The sequence below is a fragment of the Mus caroli genome, unplaced genomic scaffold, assembly GCF_978045245.1.
Source record: "Mus caroli unplaced genomic scaffold, Mus_caroli_1 scaffold_4, whole genome shotgun sequence".
In the NCBI taxonomy this organism is placed as follows: Eukaryota; Metazoa; Chordata; class Mammalia; order Rodentia; family Muridae; genus Mus; species Mus caroli.
The window spans coordinates 39169450-39183031 of NW_028227259.1; the positions used below are offsets into that span (position 1 = coordinate 39169450).

General features: G+C 41.4%; 1 protein-coding gene across 9 annotated transcripts in view; it reads right to left on the reverse strand.

Moving 5' to 3' along the window:
- Kiaa0232 (KIAA0232 ortholog) overlaps positions 1 to 13582 on the reverse strand; it is a 64780-nt gene that overhangs the window by 48840 nt on the left and 2358 nt on the right. The window contains exon 2 of one of the 9 annotated variants that reach the window (XM_085836646.1): positions 11999 to 12102. The exons of the other annotated variants lie outside the window; for them this stretch is intronic. The gene's annotated coding sequence lies outside the window, so the exon portion shown is untranslated. The remainder of the gene's footprint in view (positions 1 to 11998; positions 12103 to 13582) is intronic. 9 annotated transcript variants of the gene reach the window in all.

Here is a 13582-nt window from a genome sequence, read left to right on the forward strand (position 1 = left end):
AATCTCCAGGACCCACATGGTGGAAGGAGAAGCTGACTCAAGTTTTCCACTCTCCTCCAGATGCATGTCTACAGAAACATACACACATATACAAGTAAATGTGCTTCTGAAATATAAATAAATGGAGATGGAAGAAGAGAAGGAAAAGAAACAAAGGCTTTCAGAGGCTCTTTGTTTATTTAGGGTTTTTTTGGCGGGGAGAGGGGTCTGAGAATTCTAAGCAATGCTGCCTAGAAAGCATGAAGTCTCAACATGATGTAGTTCTCCTACTTGTAAACAAGCCTTGCTTGCTAGCCCCAACCTAAGCACACTCTGTGCCTGGAAGGCATGAAGTGTGCCCATACATGAAGCAGCTTCATACTCATAAACAAATCTTGTTTGCTATTCCTGACCTTGGCAAACAATCTGAAGCCAACACTTCTCATTCTTTATAGGAGGGCCCAGCCTCTAAAGCCTATGTATAACCAAAAGAAGACTGGTGAGGAATCTACAACCCAAACTAAAACTAACACTGAAAACAGCAAAGAGCAAAGGGCTACAGCTGATCCTGTTGGCTTGCTTCCTCTACGTATCTGAAAAACTAAATACAAATGGACAGTTTTCTAGACATAGTTTTCTGCCCTATTCTAGAAACACATTGAGTCTTAGGAAACGAATAAAGCTTCTTTTTAAGATAATATAATTTAAAAAAAAAGTAACCTAGTATATGCTGCCACAATCTTTCCATGTCGGCAGGAAGAGCTGCATGAAGATTAAGAAGCTCCACTTTTACCAGCCAAGTAGCTGAATCAAACTGATGATCTACACTAGGAAGCATAGTTGCCTCAATGACAAGTAAAATTCTTTTTATACTACAGGACTGGTCTTAGACTACTATGTGGTACTTAGTAAATATCTTATAGAATGGAAGCCTATAGTAGGTCTGCGTGATCTTTACACTCAGGATAAGGATGGTGGCCAGGGAAGCTCCTTTCTGCACTGGGCAGCAGCTGATGCAGACTCATAGAGTGAGTGACTGCTGACTGCTCCCCTTAATGAGACAGTTGGGTCACTTCCCTCTCCCAAGGCTCAGGGAACCAGGGAAGAGAGGCTGGAAGTGCAGCAGCTAGGGGATGAGGAGAAGTGCTGTGGCAGGACTTGGACCGGACTCAAGAGCTCGCTGTAGCCACAGTACCCTGCACAAGGATCAGGGCCTTCACAACCAGGCAACATGCAACAAGCGGCACTGCTGGGTTCAGTGTGATACAGAAATAAATATAAGGAAAAGAAGGGAAGCAGGAATCGAACTGCTTTAGGAGGTGTTAGAAAGAAGTAGGACAGGGAATTGGAGTGGATATAATAAAAACACTGTATAAAATTGTCCAAAAATAAATAAAAGGGTTGGCTTGTTTGTCTGTCTAGATAGGGTTTTGCCATACAGGCAGAGATGTCCTTGAACTCACTGTGTAGACCAAGCTGGTCTCACACTCACAGAGATCTGCCTGACTCAGCAGGCACTGTGATTAAAGGCAAGTATGACCATGCCCAGCTAAAAAATATGCATGAAGAAGAAAGAAGGAAAGAGGAGGAGGAGGAGGGAGAGGAGGAGGAAGAAGAGAAGAAAGAGGAGGAGGAGCTTTGGGGTTTTTGTTTGTTTGTTTGTTTTTGTTTTTAGAAGCACTTCTAAAAGCCTTGGTGGATGTCTACTAATGTCTCTGGTTTGAAAGCTACATACAGAAGAAAACCTGAGCACCTTCTTGTTTTTTAATGACCAGTGTAGATGCTCAGTTTGCTTAGATGTGTTAGATGCTAAGTACTTCAGTAGGGCTACAAAATTGCAGTTTATGTGCCATTTAAAAAATGTTCCTTTTCTCTAGCAGGGGCAAACTTCACATTCAACAATTTATAAAATTAAAAACTCAAGTAAAAGATGATGGCTAAAGGGAAGGGGAAATGTATATATAACTGAGATTGACAACTCTGCCCATGCAGAAAGTCATAGCTACCAACCAAAATTTCAAGGCAAAACAAAGGTCAGTGGGATAGAATCCTAAAAGATTTTTGGAAAAATAATGAATGAAAATGAAATGAGGGTAGGTGAGATGGCTCAGCAGGTAAAGGTGCCTGCTGAAGAAGACCAGAAGCCTGAGTTCAATCCTAAAACCCATAGAAAGACAGAGAGAATCAATTCCATAAAATTATCCTGACTGCCCTCCCACCCACACCCACCCACACACCACCCACCCACCCACACACACACACACACCAAGGCACATGCATCAACACATATACTCATAACATACATTAATTTTTGGGTTTTTTTTTTGGTTTGGTTGGTTGGTTTTGGTTTTTTGAGACAGGGTTTCTCTGTGCAGTCCTGGCTGGCCTGGAACTCACTCTGTAGACCAGGCTGGCCTAGAACTCAGAAATCCACCTGCCTCTGCCTCCCAAGTGCTGGGATTACAGGCATGCGCCACCACTGCCCGGCCATACATTAATTTTTTAATAAAAAATTAAATTGTCTTTAATTTTAAAAACATGAAATTGATGAAGACTACTAGAAAATTAAACAACTAAATTTTATAAAATTAAAACTTGAATTAGGAGGAATTAAAATTTTACTCTGAAAAATACATTTAAATGAATGCCTTTAATCCTGGGACTAAGGAGGCAGAAGCAGGCAGATCTTTGTGAGTTCAAAGCCAGCCTCATCTACATAGTGAGTTCCAAGACAGTCAGAGCTAGAGTGAAACCTTATCTCAATTCTTTTTTTTTTCTAAGCAAGTTTACCTAGAAACAAAGGTTTTCAGAATGTCTGTAACTGTAAAGCATGAAACCTGAGAAGAGAACTGGCAAGTATGGGAATTAACCCTTCACAGCAGAGCAGGAAAGGACAAGCACCCAGGACAGTGCAGGACAAGGAAGACAGGATCAGAAGAACACCTGCCAGACCTTCCACCAGCCTGCCTGCTGGAGGTGAGAGACTGAAGAGCTATCTTCTTGCAAAGGGAATGACCAGACAAGCAATTCTGGCCGTGCAAATGAAGAAAGTTTTGACTGGTCGATGCTACAAAATAGGGTTGCAATGAACTGAAAGCTGTTAATCCAATCAATACATTTGGTTGTTCCTGATCCACAGCAAAGGTGGTACTGTTTTTTGTTTTTGTTTGGTTTGGGTTTTTTGGTTTTTGGGTTTTTTTTTCCCCCCAGGACCAGTCTTTCTGGACCAGTCTTGCATTATGGAAACTGTTCCATAGGGACCTGCTATCCTTCTGTTTTCTCAGCCATGGATGTTCCTCCATAAAACTTACTCTGTCAAAGTTGAAAACCTTTTATCACATAAAATATTAGCTCATAATGTACATATAATTTTCAGTGTAAAACTGTATCCTGTTAAAGTGCCTAGGCATAAAACTTCTATAGCTGTGAATTGTAAAATATACTAAGCCTACATATATGCAGGCAAAACATTCATTCACATGAAATAAAATAAAGAATAAGTTTTATGGGCTGGAGAGGTGACTTAGCAGTTAAGAGAGATTACTAGGGCTGGAGAGATGCTCAGCGGTTAAGAGCACTGACTGCTCTTCCAGAGGTCCTGAGTTCAATTCCCAGCAACCACATGGTGGCTCACAACCATCTGTAATGGGATCTGGTGCCCTCTTCTGGTGTGTCTGAAGTCAGCTACAGTGTACTCATATAAATAAAATAAATTAATCTGTTTAAAAAAATTATCCTATAAAAAGAGAGAGATTGCTAGTCTTTCAGAGGACTCCCGTCCAGGTCCCAGTAACAACATCAGGCAGCTCAATCACCTGTATTTCCAGCCTATAGGCTGGGCATCTGCACATGTGTTGCAAATACAAAGATGTACACACACAAGTAAATTAGCAAATCTTTTATTAAAACAAAAACAAAAACAACAAAAACCGAGTAAGCTTTCTAACAACTACTTATACCCAAAACTACATCATGGAAAACTAACCTTAGCCACCAGCCAGTCCTCTCCACCATAAGGCAATATATGAAACACTCAATCAATGGGACTACCTATATTAATTTTGAATCTCCAAAAACTGTGAGCCAAATAAATTGCTTTTATTTGCAAACATTAAACAAAAAAGAAACTGGTTAACACATACACAATACCCTTTAGCAAACTGGACTTCAACTTTAGGCTTTCCCAGCATTCCTTCAGAGTCCTAGCAAAAGACTGCAACTTGGGAAGATAGGGCAGGAAAAGCCCAAGTCTGGGGATACATGTGGAAAATCCCCCAACATTCTCCCCAAAGATGCAGTTGAACTCAACTCTTAAATAGAAATGCATTGGCTGTTATTACTTCAAAGGTGTTTTAGTAAACACAGCTGGGTGAGAAACAGACTCCAGGGTGAAAGCAAAACAAACCCCTCCCTACTCATTTAAACACCTTTATCCCAACTACATACCACTAACATGTTCATGTACACACACACACACACACACACACACACACACACACACACACACACAGCGGCATAATTCTTTTAACTTATTTATCTTCTTTTAACTCATTTACTCTTATGTGTTTTACATTTCATAGAACCGAATGACTCATGTTAAATACTTACTTGGCCACACCCCATACCCTCCCTCCGCCCCCCAGGTTCTTAGAATTCATTCATTCACTACTCAGGCTAGAAGTATGCATACACAGAGAAGATTATCAAGCATTCTGTATCAGCTGCCCCAATGCCTTTATTTGTAACTCAGACACTAGCAACACAAGTTCATCTTCTGGAACAATTCTATTATTCCCAATTCTCTGGAACTGGTTTTAAGAGATTAGAAACACACAAATTCCAATGATTAAGAAAAGCAATAATCATAAAATAGCCAATACAAGAAACTCCCACTACTATGCTGCTCCGGAGAAGGCGCTCCATATTATACTGGATCCAACAGATACACTTCTGAAGACTTAATCAGTATGGCACATAAACGGCATCATCAATATTTAAAGTGTCAACATTCAAACGTAATTTCTCACTTATCTGCTCCCAAGCCAACAGTGGGGGTGGGGTAGGGTGAGGTGACAAGAGACAGAATGGTATGGACAATGCTTAGCGACAGGGAAACGTTTTAGAGGTGTCAACAGGTACTCCAAATACATCTTGGAAGATTAAAGTTTAAAAACAATCGGCAGTATCAAACAACTCTGATCCCCACTAAACTTCCATATACAAAACCCTGTTTACCTACAGATGACCTTATTTTCAAGATAGTTCAAGATTCCATATTGGGGCTGGAGAGATGCTCAGCGGGTAAGAGCATTGACTGCTCTTCCAGAGGTCCTGAGTTCAATTCCCAGCAACCACAAGGTGGCTCACAACCATCTGGAATGGGATCTGATGACCTCCTCTGGTGTGTCTGAAAAGACCAATGGTGTACTCCTATGCAGAAAATAAATAAATAAATAAATCTTAAAAAAAAAAAAGGCTCCATATTGACTGCATACAAAAGCCTTCTCTAGTTCATCCCTAAGCCAAATAAGGAAGAAATGTAGGTACAGCTAGAGAGATGACTTCTACTTAATATATATATGTTAGAACTATATCTGTGGGCACTGTCATAAGCGGCAGATCTTGGTGAGTTTGAAGCTAGCCTGTTCTACATACCAAATTCTAGGACAGCCAGGGCTACATAGAGACCCTATCTCAAAAACAAGACAAATATAAACAATTACCAACTGAACAGAATGATTTGATCTGGTATATCCTCTGCAGAGTCCTGTTTAAATTGCTTGGTTCCTAACTGGTGGCATAATTTTGGGAGGCTGTAGAAATTACAGCAAGGGGGCCTAGTTGGAGGACTAGGTCACAGGAAAGGGGGACCTGGTTCCTTAGGAGGATGCTATCCCTGACCATACATCATCTGCTTTCTCATCCACCATGATAGGAACAGCCTCTGCCATATGCTTCTATTGACACTCCCTGGCCAATGTCTTTCTGACCTGACAGACTGAACCCATGAGCCAAAACTCACCTTTTTCTCCTGTAATTTGTTTCTGTTGAGCATTTGGTTACAACCAATGAAAAACTGATACTGAAAAATGATACCAAAAGGAGGGTCTGCTAAGACTAAATCTATTCAAGTAGTTTCTGAAACTGGTTGGTGGCAAAAATTTAAAAGTTTATAGAATGGGATAGAGAAGCTACAAAATGGTAAAAGACCATAGTACATGATTCTCGTATGGGCTCTGTGGAAGGCTGAGTTTAAAAGTGACTGGAATTTGAAGAGACAGCTGAGTGGTTAAGAGGACCCTAGATCAATTCCCAGCACCACAGGGCACCTCACAACCGCCTAGAACTCTAGTCCCAGGAGATCAGACAACCACTCCTAGCTTCCTTGGGTGCTGCTCACACCTGGTACAACATCTATCTACATAACATAAAAATAAGGGGTACAAAAGAAAACCTAGTGGGTTAATTACTGGAGCAGACGAGCATCTGGGCTGAGGCAATGCTGCTGCTTGAAGCTTCTAGCCAGGTTTACAGTGACCTGACAAATGTGAAATCTACCCAGAACAGGACTGAGTTGGAAGCTGTAGAAAAAAAGTATGTGGCCGTAGTAGAATATCCCAGTACCTAGGGAGGCAGAGGAGGCAGAATCTGTGAGTTTGAGGCCAGCTTGATCTACAGAGTAAGTTCCAGGACAGCCAGAGTTACCCAGAAAAATCCTGTCTCAAAATACAAAAAACAAAACAAGAAAAGTGTGTTACTGTTAAAGAGACTGGAAGCCATAAGGTCTGTCATTAGAGAGTGGGAAACTGGCCAAACTCACTTATGACAGTGTTTTAGTTAGGGTTTTACTGTATGAACAGACACCATAACCAAGGCAAGTCTTATAAAGGACAACATTAATTGGGGCTGGCTTATACATTCAATCCATTATCATCAAGGTGGTAGCATGGCAGTATCTAGGTAGGCACGATACAGACAGAGTTCTACATCTTCATCTGAAGGCTACTAGTGGAAGACTGACTTCCAGCAGCTAGGATAAGGGTCTTAAGCCCACGCCCACAGTGACATACCTACTCCAACAAGGCCACACCTTCTAATAGTGCCACTCCCTGGGCCAAGCATACACAAACCATCACAGATAGGTTACAGGGGAATATAACTATAAACTCCTGTGAAAGACTTTGATTGAAGTTACCTAGGGGACAATTTTCCCAGGTCCAGCCAGCACTCAAAAGCCATCTACATCCGTGCTCCAAATAAACCTGTAACTGACTGAATTGGAGGCAAGCCACATGATGGATAATGGTTTTGCGGGTATGCAGAAGGCTACAGTTACAGATATTGAGGCTTGCTTCTACTCAGATTTGTTAGGAAGACCAGACAGTGAGTAACAAGGTCAGATTCCTTGAATGACTGTATATAAAATTTTTAAGGAGGAAGCCTAAGTCACAGCAGAGACATCAAGATATTGAAGATGCCAGAAGCAACGAACATCTGCCAAAGAAAGATACCAAGTGGAACCAGTTCCAAAGGATCATATGGAGTGGGATGGCAAGGTCATAAATCAGAGCTACCTGGGCCACTGAAGCTCAGATCACATCACCACCTGGCCTAGGAGTGACAGGACTTATTGTTTGCCAACCTGGGTTTCAACTTTGCTTTGGTCCATCCTTCCTTGCTATTCCTCCATTCTGTTTCCTCCCTTTTAGAATGATCATGTTTACTATGTCATTGTATGGAAAAGTGTAACTTCGTTTGTGATTTTACACAGTATCATTAAGTGCTTTTCTCATTGCTGTGACAAGATACCTGACAAAAGCATCTAAGAAGGACTGGCTTTGGCTCGGTCTGAGGACCCAGTCCATCCTGACAGGGAAAGCATGGCAGTAGTCTAAGGTGGGCTATCCACAGGCAGGGAACTGAGCGATGAGCAGTGGTGCTCAGCTGGCTTTCTTTTTATCCAGTCATAGACCTCAACCTGTGGGATGGACCACCCACATTCAGGGTTGGTCTTTCCTCCTCAATTAAATCTCTGTGAAAACACTCTCACAGACATGGCCAAGACCTTTGTTCCTAAGTAATTCTAAATTCAATTGACAATGAGGATTAATCATTACAAAAGGAAGCACTAACAACCAAGAGATGACTCTGAATCTTATAGAGATAGCAGACTTTTTTGAAACTTTTTTTTTTTAATTACAGTATTACTGTATCATTTCTCCCCTTCCCTTTCCTCCTTCCAAACCTGCCCAGGCACTCCCTTGTTGTGTCTCAAATTCATGGATTTTTTTCTTCACATTTTTTCTTGTTTTCACACTATACATATATAAGCAAATACATGTATTTTTTTCTAAATATATAAATACAACCTGTTCATTCTGTACGTTATCTGTGTATATATGGTCTCAGGGCTGACCACTTGGCACCAGACTAATAAAGAACGTTAAAACTGTTAACAAGTTGAACTTGAATTAAATGCATTGTGCATATGAGATGGCCATGAATCTTGGGGCCTCAAAGGCCAAATGTTGGATTGGAATATGAACTATCCCCCACTGGCTCATGTTCTGAATGTCTCGTCCCTAGCTAGCAGTACTACTTGAAAGAAGGCCATCTGGGCAGGAGTGACTCTAGGATTCTGTTATCCCTGTCCATTTTCTGTCTGGCTTTCTGCTTGCTGGTTTGCTGTGGTATGAACAGCCTCCACCATACGCTCCTGCCTCTATGAAGTGATGTGTCCTCACATGCTGTCCCTAGAGGAACTAAAATCCTATAAATCCATGTTACCACCAGGTACTGTGGTAACAGCAACACCAAAGTAACTAAGGCACCAAGCTCTAGTGTTTTCTACACCTGCTCAAACGAGCTGAAAGCTACCCCTTACTGATACATCTGCTATCTACTGGGCCCTGCATTGAGTCACAAAGTTCTCCAGAAAGCTACTTTGACCCAAGCCCAGTCCTTCTGAAATCAGATTACGAAGTGATTCTGAGTTAATTCAGTCAAATATCTAATGAATGGATACTGTGCAAAAAGATTATACTGCACACTAGAAAGAATCATCAAGTAGGAGTCTCTTCTCTTCCCTTAAGACATTAAGATCCAGGAGATGCCTCCATGCCAAACAAAACAAAAAACCTAAAATGTCATAAGCAAACAACAATAACAAAACAAGTTGAGTGACTAGACTAGAGATGGATCAGCAATTAAGAGCACTTACTGCTCTTACAGAAGATCCAGGTATCCCAGCACATACACTGAGCAGCTTGCAACTCCCTGTAACTCCAGTTTCAGTAAATCTGATGCTCTTTTCACCTGTACACATGTGGTGCACACAAATTCAAACATGCACATAAAATAAACAACACTAATTAAGATGGAAAAATGTATCAGAGAGTAAAGAGTTAATTCTGAAAATCAGATACAAAGAATATTTCAGTGAAGTCTTCAAGATTCCAATAGCTTGATGGATGGAAAGGGAACCAGACAGTCATGAGATAGCCAGCAATTCCATGCTAAGGTATAAGGTACTGTGGCTTGAATCTGCAATGTCCCTTGCAGGCTCATGTACTGGTCCTCTGCAGGTTAGTGGCACTTTACTGGGAAATGTTGGACATCTTAGGAGAGGGTTTAGCTGGAGGAAGTAGGTCACTTTGATATACCTTAGAGATACCTTACCTGTCCATCTCTCATTGCCCACCTCCTCTCCCCTTCTCTTTTCCTAGCTATCAGGAGATGAGAAACTTTGTTCCACTATATGTCTTCTACCAGAGGGTACTGAAACCACAAACAAACACACACCTTTCTCCCACTTAAGATGTGTATGTCAGATGAAAGTCTAAAACAGAAAATTGGCCCCAGAAAAGTGAGGTCATTGCTGTCTGCTGCTGGTGTAGGTAGAAGCCTTTGGACCCAGTCTTACAGGAGGAATATTAAAGACTTTACAAAAACAAGCCAGCTGGGCAGTGGTGGTGCACGCCTTTAATCCCAGCACTTGGGAGGCAGAGGCAGGCGGATTTCTGAGTTAGAGGCCAGCCTGGTCTACAGAGTGAGTTCCAGGACAGCCAGGGCTACACAGAGAAACCCTGTCTCGAAAAACCAAAAAAAAAAAAAAAAAAAAAAGAAAAGAAAAGAAAAAGAAAGAAAGAAAAACAAGCCAAAGCCAAGAGTGTTGTCAGCAGAACTTAATGGACAATTTTGGTGGGAGCTCAGAAGACCAAAAGTCACTAAGAATGTGGACATTAAAGACAGGTTTCAGACAGCAAAGACTGCTGGAAACTGGACTAGAAACTGTTTATGTTACATTATAATAAAGATACCTAAATTTTATCCATTTATCAAAACACTAAACTCCATGACAGGCTGAGTTTATGAGTGATCCACTGGCAATTCCAAAGGAATGAGGCTTACTAACAGCTATGAGCATTTATAATGAGAAAAAAGCAGCAAAGGCTGAAAAACTTGCAACATGGTCAGAAAAGTTGGGGTCAAAGAAAGTGTGACTACTGAAGAAATTAGGGCCATTAATTATAAGAGAAGAGGATTATCATCAAGACAAAGGGTGTCTCCAGGGCATCTTAGGAACTGGCCAGAACCCACACATCACAGGTTTAAGGACAGTAAAGCATAAACTAATTTGAGTAACATCTTCCTTGAGAAGAGAGAAAATATCGTGAGTGGACAAGGACAAGGCCATCTATCTGGGAAGCTGTTTCCCCAGGGTGTGTCCATTGTGCTCAGGCACCCAGGTACTCTTGAGGCTGCTGTTGCTATGGTCTCAGGGAGCCACTACTATTGCAACTGGCAGCAATCCTTGCCCTTCCAAGTGATACTGAGTTAGCAGGTAAGCAAAGTAGAGCCATAGAGGTTTCCACCCAGATTTCAAAGAAAAGCCTGAGAGGTTGGGAAATATGTGATAAGAAGAGAGTCCCTGCACTATGACGTCATTGAGTGGAACCAACCCAAGAAAGTTCAGATGGGCTGCATGCAAACAGCAAAGCCAAACGGCAGGGCTGCCCAAGCCCTCTGGAGCCTACAACATACCTCAGAAGACAGACATGGTGCAGCAAGCTTTAAAGTTTGCCCTGTTGGGTCCATGCAATCCTTACTGGCTATTCCGTTCTACTTTTTAGAATGGAAATGTTTACTCTGTGCCCTTGTGTAACTTTTTTTTTTCTATTTTACAGGAACTCATATAGCTGAGATATTGCCTCAACTCTTAGAAGAGACTTTGGACTTTTGAGCAATGTTGAAATATAATACATTGGGGACTCTTGAGATAGAGTAAATATATAAATACATTTTGGGGCCCAGGGTGGAAAGCTGTAAATCTGAAATGTGCCCCTTGGGCTTATCTGAACATTTGGTCTCCAACTGAGGGCACTATTTTTGAAGGTGCTAAAAACATCAGAAGGTGAAACTTAGTAGAAAGAAGTAGGTGGCTGGAGGCAGGTTCTTTGTATGTCTGTCTCTGCCCTTTGTCTGTCTTTCTGTTTCCTGGCTTCCATTAGGTTGAGTTCTCTAAGCTACCATATCTATCCTCTGTCATGATGGACTGGGTTCTCAGAACCGGAAGCCAGAACAGAACTTTCCTCCCAGAGGGTGTTCTGGGAGCTGCCTAGCATGTGAAGTACAAGACGGCATATAGTTTCAGACATAACTAAAAGAATAAACACAGGCGACAATGCTTTTAGGGTACATTCTTAACCCTTTCTATACTGCCTCTTAGTCAAGGGAAGAGAGTGTACATTCTTTCCTACAGACCAGCAATAGCTTCAGAGGGTAGAGCAGGGGAACCAGGCAAGAAAACATTCAAGGAAGGTAGATTAAAAAGTGCATAGAGGGGCAGGGGATGTAAGTGGGTTGGTAGAGTGCTTGTCTAGAATACATGATGCCCCAGGGTTTAATCCTAAACACTATAAGAAAAAGAAAAAAGGAGGGAGCAGGAACAACAAAAGCATGAATACAGAGCTGGGAAAAATCTGATGCCTGGGCTCAGCAGTTAAGTAATTATACTCACTGCTCTTCAGGAGGACTAGAGTTCAGATCCCAGCTCCCAAGTCAGGCAGATCACAACTGCCTGGAACTATGGCTTCAAAGAAATCCAACACCATCTTCTGGTCTCTAAGGGAAGAATATGCATATACATGCATATAAATAAAAATAAAGCTTTCTTTAAAAAAAAAAAAAACTGGTAATCAAAACAGCTCCCAGGACCAGTAAGATGGCTTGGTAGATAAAGGCACTTGCCAAGACAGCCTGGAAACCTGAGTTCAACCCCTAGATGCCAGCTCACTACAAAGCAAAAGACATACATAAGATGAGACTTCTCGTTTCACAGAGAGACTGAAGGTCATGAGATATATAACAAGCTTGCCCACAGTGACCCAGGAAGCAAGAGGGGGGCTGGAATGTAACTCCAGTCTTTCCAATCCAGTACTAACGAGTTAATAAGTCTTCTTGAAAGCAATATTTTATATTTAATTTCCACAAAAGAAACATTTTAAGAAAAAGCATGCCGTCCAACCACAAGGCCTACAGCAAGGAGGAATTCATTCTGAAGGATTTCCAAAGGCTCCAGAGAAGATACAGTATCTTATAAGAATTTTTTTGAAACTAGAGAAAGCAGAAGTGGGGGACCCTCAAATCAGAAGAAAGAGTATAAATCAAGAACATCTGAAACTGCTTGGTGTGATCAGAGCAACGGTAGTCTTACAAGATAATGTGGAAAGGAGGTGGCCAGGACAGGGTGACTGCGCTGCACTGCCAGGGACCTCCGGCACTGTGTTTATAACTGCACTCTAAGCTCCAAATCCCAGGTGCTTAGACGCTTGCAGGACCAGAGGCTGCCATGTGTCTGGGAAAGAGAATCCTGGAAACCAGGCAAAGTAGAGAGAAAGCAACAGTGACCTGAAGACAACTGACTGCTTCCAGCCTGCAGGAGAATCTGAGGACTCAGACATATCAGCACTAAGCGGCATTTTAAGAGCTTGAGTGAGGATGACATTACTTCACATCGCCCCCTCTGCCTCTCTATCCTGCAAGGCAGGTCTCAGCATTCTTCCCATTTCACAGATGACAAAACTAGCTCAGAAGCCATTAGCTGCTCCAAGTCAAATGATGCAAAAAAAAAAAAAAAAAAAACAGGGGCAAAGCTCAGGCTTGGTGCATTTCCACACAAAAGAGGAAGAGCAAGTCCAACACTTTTAAAGAGCCCAGGAATAAAATCAGGCACAGATGGAGCTACACAACAAATGGGAGCAAGCAAAAACATCATTAAGTTTCTTTTTTTAATGTTCATAATTTGTATATCAAATCAATCTTTCTTTAAAATTCTTAATTTGCCTTGTTAAATGTTGCCATGTTAAAAATATTTATCCTTATGTTCAAAGAACAATACATGTATCTCTATGACACTAAATAAGAGTAAAACTCTCTTACTTTCTTAATGAAAATAGACTCATATAAAACCTGTTACAGTCAATTTGAAGGCCTATTTTGATTTACATTCTGAGAATTTACTACCGGACTTCATCTGGGCTACATTTCCAGCCCTAACTACTTTTTAAATGATTAAACATTTGTGGAGTCCTAGCGATGGGGA